The sequence below is a fragment of the Mytilus galloprovincialis genome, chromosome 3 (genome assembly GCF_965363235.1).
Source record: "Mytilus galloprovincialis chromosome 3, xbMytGall1.hap1.1, whole genome shotgun sequence".
In the NCBI taxonomy this organism is placed as follows: Eukaryota; Metazoa; Mollusca; class Bivalvia; order Mytilida; family Mytilidae; genus Mytilus; species Mytilus galloprovincialis.
In genome coordinates this window covers 45,356,055-45,362,345 of record NC_134840.1, presented here as the reverse complement: position 1 = coordinate 45,362,345, position 6,291 = coordinate 45,356,055, and the positions used below count along the sequence as shown (strand labels likewise).

The following is a 6,291-nucleotide window of genomic DNA, read 5'->3' as shown; positions in this document are numbered from 1 at the left end:
AACGATTTATTTATGTTTTAACAACCTTCGAATATTATATATGTATATCATTACGAAAATGGTTTGGAACATTATGATATAGTGAAACAATAATTGAAGAAAAAATAGAAACTAAGGTGCCTACTACTTTGAGCAAATACGTCAGTAGGATTCTGCCTTAAGTACAATTTGACGTTCAAATTATTGAAATTTTATATCCAACTACTGTTTGATGGTACTGTACATAAAATATCAACCAAATAAAACCTATTTCATTTATAACATATTTTGTGTAATCAAACATTTGTTCTTCATATTCTAGTAAACTATGACTTGCATTCATTTATTATTTCAGCAAAACGAAACTAAACCCCATTTATCCTTGACGCTATGAGGTAAGAAAGTGGGTTTTTTTCTTTAAAGAGATCGAGTATGTCTTATAATATTAAACCTTCTACTATATATTACACAATAAACATTTTAACCAAACAACAAAATAACGTATGTTAATTCATTTAAAGTGGTTTAATCTGTTGATATAAGTTCCTAATGAAATGAAATGAAATGAAAAGAAAGTGCTTGAAATTACGTTGTCAATATTCACAAATCTATTATAATTTACCGCCAATTCATATGTCTTTTAAAGCTTTGATTAATAATGAACATAATAGGTACAAATGTCGAAAATAGGAGTACAGCAGTCAACACTGTGTTGTAATCTTAATCACTATAAAAACAAGAAAATATGTCAACAAAGATAAACGAAAGGGCAAGTAGACATATTTTTTATAGAATGCGTCTGTTCAGATGTTTAGTTTTGATGAACGATATATGTATTTGGCTAATTACTCGATATAACTAGAGAAAATCACTTTTATAAGAAAATCCTCCAAACGAAATGTTTATACATTTTTGTTGAAAGAAAGATAACTCAAATCTTTCTAAAGTTTAATCCCAAAAATTAGTTGAATAAAAAGTGGTGGGACAAAATTCCTAAAGGCACTTATTTACAACTTTTTCTACGTTAAAAAATATATGGTTTTTTTTTATATATATAGTATAAACTGTATATAAAAGGGTGAATTATGTACAGTAATGTTATGGGCGACAAAGGAAATTTGTATATAAAATTATATGTATGTATTCACGTCGTAGCAAAATATATTTCAATCTGGTTTTTTTCTTGAGCGTTTTATTCTATTTTCGTTGAGACAACAGTAGTGTATCGATAGAATCTCCTTCAAAGCAAGAAGGCAAATCAAGGTAACGAGCACTAATTTGGGAGTCTTCTGAAGTTTAATAGGAACGATTCTTGGTTCATGCACAGGGTAAGGGTATTCTTTATTTCATGCTTAATTCACCCACCATGTAAATCCCCACGTAGTCAACATATCAAATTCGGGAATAGGACACAATCGGTAAAATTAAAACTAACTTTACTGGTATCTAATGAATTTAGACTGCACAAACATGCTAGTTTCTGTTTCTGTCCGTTTTCCTCATTACACTATTGGAGCAGTGTTTGTAAGGGTACACCCTTGAGCAGACCTCTTGTTTCGATTATATCCAAATGGCTATTCGAAGGACTATGATTATTTTGCCAGGAAACTTTCGTAAGATCGGGCCAACTGACAACCTAAGTGGATGCCGCTCCAGTCATGCTCCAATTATTCCCAATAATAATCAACCAAATGTTTCATGCAAAAAGAGGGACAATCAAACTCGTAGATTAAAAAAATAAACTTACTACTCCGTGGCTAAAAATAAAAAGACAAACAGACAAATAATAGTACAGAAGACACAACATAGAAAACTAAAGACTTAGTAACACGAACCCCATCAAAAGCTGGGGGTGATCTCAGGTGCTCCGGAAGGGTAAGCAGATCCTGCTCCACAAAAGGAAGGGCTTGCTTTTTCATGTTTGTTGCATGAAAACAGAATCACATGATTGATAAATGTTAAAGACAATTGATTGTCATAATTCAAATATTCAGTTATGTTTATTTATTGCATTTCTTCGCTGGTGGTAGTTGGGGAATTGGCGTGTGACTTCATTTAGAAAATTTTTTTAGTTCATTTTATATTTGATTAAATACGAGTATACATAAAACGCTATTATCGTTTCAGTGATCCAGCACATGTTAAAGAAAGAAACAGAAGAGTAAATAGATATATTTGTATTCATCTTTATGAGAAATCAAATGTTCAAAGTACAATAGTAAATGTATCTTTAATCCCTTGAACTTTAAGGCGACTAATGGGCGATATTGCGGACATAATTTTTGCAGCAGCTTCTAGGGAACAGCAAATAGGGAAATGAAATACACTGTTAAAACAAAGGTATCATAGATATCAGGTTTTATCACTTGCATTTTAATGTATTAAAAAAAGGAACCAAATAAATGTATGCTTGTCGTTCCTTCTTATTTCTTTTATCTGACTAATGTGAATAATATTTTTTCTTGGATTGTTGAAAATTGTGAAAATTTCAAACTGCACTTGTTAAATCGAATTATCTATCAATTACATGAGAAGTTTTTCTTATAACTAAGTTTGTTTCCATTTTTATCAGAGTAAAAATTGATTAAGTCAGAAAAATTTCTGAATTATTCCGAAATTTGTTATGCAAGAAACTTGTATGATATAAAACCTGCGAAATGTCTAATATCAGTTGACTAGTTTTGTTGTCTTCCAAAATAAAATACACATTGATTTCTTTCTGTCTGTTATAATAGCACAAGAGCATACTCATAAAATCAAAACTGTTTTCAATTATTTTAAAGATTGACTTGAGCAAATTTATTTCTGGTAATCGTAAGTACATAATTCTCCTTCACCCCTATAACCTCAATATATGTGGTTAAAAACTCGGTTAATGTATCTACCCTTCTGTACCTCATAATAACATATTTGTCACCTGAGTAATGTGTATTACCTGTAGTAATTGAAACCCCTCCAAGCATATATATGAATATTTTGTAAACACCTGAATGAATATCATACCGAATCGTAAAATATTTTAAGCGGACATTCTGAAATACATTGATATTTTTTACTGTGATATATACTGTTATTGCATATAAACAAAAGACGAGTGTGATAATTACGATGGAATCTAAACATAATACACTGCAGCGAGGGATCAATAATATTAGAAAGACAGCCAAAGAACAGGCAGAGTGTTTTTCTAAGATGTCGTCCCGTAAGAAGAAGACATTGGTAGCTGTGGTAGCAATTGTTGGATCGTGTATTATAATACCATCCTTAATTGACAGCTTTAGATGATAATATATAACTGTAAGTATAAGAAATCAGATAATTAACATAATATATCATAATGACGAATTGACGTGCAGTATTGCATCATTTTGCACTGAATATCATTATATCGAAGATGTGGGGTAAAAGTCAATGAGAAGTCAAACTAATTGCACAAAAATGTTTGAATTCCTTGTCACATAATTTTTCGACAAGACGAAAGTGTCAATCCAAGATTTCGAGCTTTTAATTTCTAATAAAAGATCTACTATAAAAAGAATGTTCGATAAAAGATTCATTCAGAAGAGGTCGTCTTTAACTATGATACGGTTCACAGAAACTGGTACTTATCTCTGAATAATGTAATCTGCTATTACAGAAATCAAGCCTTCTTTAACTGTAAAGTGTACAATATGAGCTTTTAATGAATAATGATTTTAAACCATTACACGCTCTATAAATTTATGGAATCTAAAATGATAAATGTTTTACATTTATACGCTTAAATAGTTTTTATTTTCATGATTTGTCATCTATCGAATTGTAACTGTTGCACTTTGAATTTCCAAAGGATAATCATATTTCATCTTTCTGTATGACAGTTTTACAGTAACAAACACAGCAGTTGATCTATGAACCTCTGATGTCCAGTGCTGAAAAATGATACAAGATTAGTATATCACTCATACAGTAGAGACAGGTTTTTCACATCAGCTCATGAATCAATCAGGAGAGAAAGTATATCGCAAAACAAATAAAGCGACAAGTTTGAGCCACAACTTGTAGTGTAGATATGTAGTGAGGAGTGACACATCAATAAACGAAAATAAGACACTTTGGCCATACATCTTACATGTATAATTACAAAAGAGGGCCATCAGTTAGTACATACTTTTTAAGTGACACAAACTGGAACAGAGAGAGAGAGAGAGAAAGATAGATAGAGAGAGGGATGTATTCGAACAGATAGAATGGAAAAATAATCCTATGAATCAAGAAAGACATATTTAGCAGGGAAAATATATAAACAAGACAGAGGCGTGTTCGGCTGGAAGTATTCATTTCAAATCACATGTACATTTAAAAAATATATTCAAAGACATGTAAAAATTGTCAACGCCATTTGTGTGGAGATAAACATAGTTTCCTTTGAACATATTATTAGTCAGCAAAAAAGGATAAACATTAATGAAATTGTACAAACAACATATGGCTAAAATGTCATTCACCATGAATAAAAATATATCTTATATATGAGTTTCATAAATATTTTTTTGTTTCACACACTGAATTTTCAGTGCACTTCAATTTTAGATGTTTGAAAAAAACCAAAGCAATTGCAGAATCACTCTCTTTTTTTTCTTCGAATGACGCGAACTTTTCACAAATAAAAACAATGTTAAAGTTAATTAAGAAGCAAAACTCATACTCATAGGAAGTTTGTTATACATATGCCACACGTATAATTACAAAATGTGAATCAAAAATTCAAAACGGAAAAAACCCTTAACAAAAGGCAAAATTAAAAGCTCAAACACATAAAACCAACGGAAAACAAATGTCATATTCCTGACTTGGTACATACATTTTCTTAAGTAGAAAATGGTGTATTTAACCTGGTTTAATAGCTAGCTAAACCTCTCACCTGTATGACAGTCGCATAAAATCAAGAACAAAAACCAGGAAAGTGTTTGATTATGTCAATTTTTGTAGACTTCTTCTTTTACAGTTTGCCTTGGAGATCGGTATTTTTGATATACTTTTTCCATAAAAAGGACTTGGTACAGGTATGTCCTTGTTTAGAAAACAGTGGAGTAAGTCTAGTTTTGCAACTAGCTAAACCTCTTATTTGTATGAGTCGCATAAACGTTCATTGTATTTAACAAACAAAAATATATGATAAGTAAAAATGTAAAAAATGGGGGGGGGGGGGGGGGGGGCACAGTAGTCAACAATGTCTTATCATATCAATCACTATAAAAACAAATAAATATATCAGCCAAGAAAAACAAAATGGCATATAGACGAAGCACGTTAACAAAACTGAAAGACAAGAATACACAAATTGACCATAGCACAATTACACAATGACCGGATGTATACAGACCGAGCCACACAAAAGGAATACTACCAAATAAAGGCAACAATAGTATACTGTTGTTCAAACACATCAACTATAAGAGGAAAACAACGAAATAATAGAACACAGAAGTGCAACAAAAAACAAACAACAAGGCAACAGGGCAACAAACAATGCAACATACATTAAACGAACTATTAGATAACAACTGCCATATTCCTGACTTTGAACAGGAAAAATGGAAACAGTAAAGGTAATAATTTTTAAAAAGTCAAATAAATTAACACTAAAATTGTCAGTACCTAGAATATATACTTCAAGACCATCATGTGAAGTTGATACAGAATATCAATCAACAAGATCTTAGTATCGTCCAAAGAACGAGACGTTCTTTAATATTATTGTGGTTCGTCAACTTTTTGCCTTGAGTATCGAATGAGTTGGGAAATGTGTATCCCATAATTTATAGTTCTGTAGGGTATATTGATGGAACTCAATAGGAAAAGTTTGTACTGATAATGGAAAGAGTTCATATGCATGTTGTATTTGAATGTGAAATTAAATTATCTGACTTCTTTGATCGTGTGTTTGGCAGATGTCTGAAGAAAATCCGACTCATATACAAATAAGAAGAAGTCGACAAGGAGAAACCACTCAAATGATTTGGCAACAGCTCAGAAGGTTCAGTAGGGCGGTTAGGCTTGCAATAAAACCAGGTTCAACCCACCGTGTTTTCTAAAAATGTTCTCAACTAAGTCAGAAATATGGCAGTTGTTATCAAACAGTTCGTTTCTATGTATGTTGGCGTTTGTTTTTGTTGCACTTCAGTGTTCCAGTTTTCCTAAGTTTTCGCATACTAGTAGAATTGATGTGTTTCCCTCGGTTTTATTTTGTAACTCGGATTTGTTTTCTCTCAATCGATTGATGCCGGTATACTGTCCTTTATTCAGTACAAACCTACGATGTTAAATCAT

At 31.5% G+C, this 6,291-nt stretch overlaps 1 long non-coding RNA gene across 1 annotated transcript; it reads left to right on the top strand.

The window, feature by feature from the left end:
* Window positions 1-332: 332 nt before the first annotated feature.
* On the top strand, window positions 333-4,489 carry LOC143068090 (uncharacterized). Its single transcript, XR_012976111.1, has 3 exons — window positions 333-374; window positions 2,107-3,276; window positions 3,840-4,489. It is a non-coding gene; the product is annotated as an uncharacterized LOC143068090 (long non-coding RNA).
* The last annotated feature ends 1,802 nt before the right edge of the window (window positions 4,490-6,291 follow it).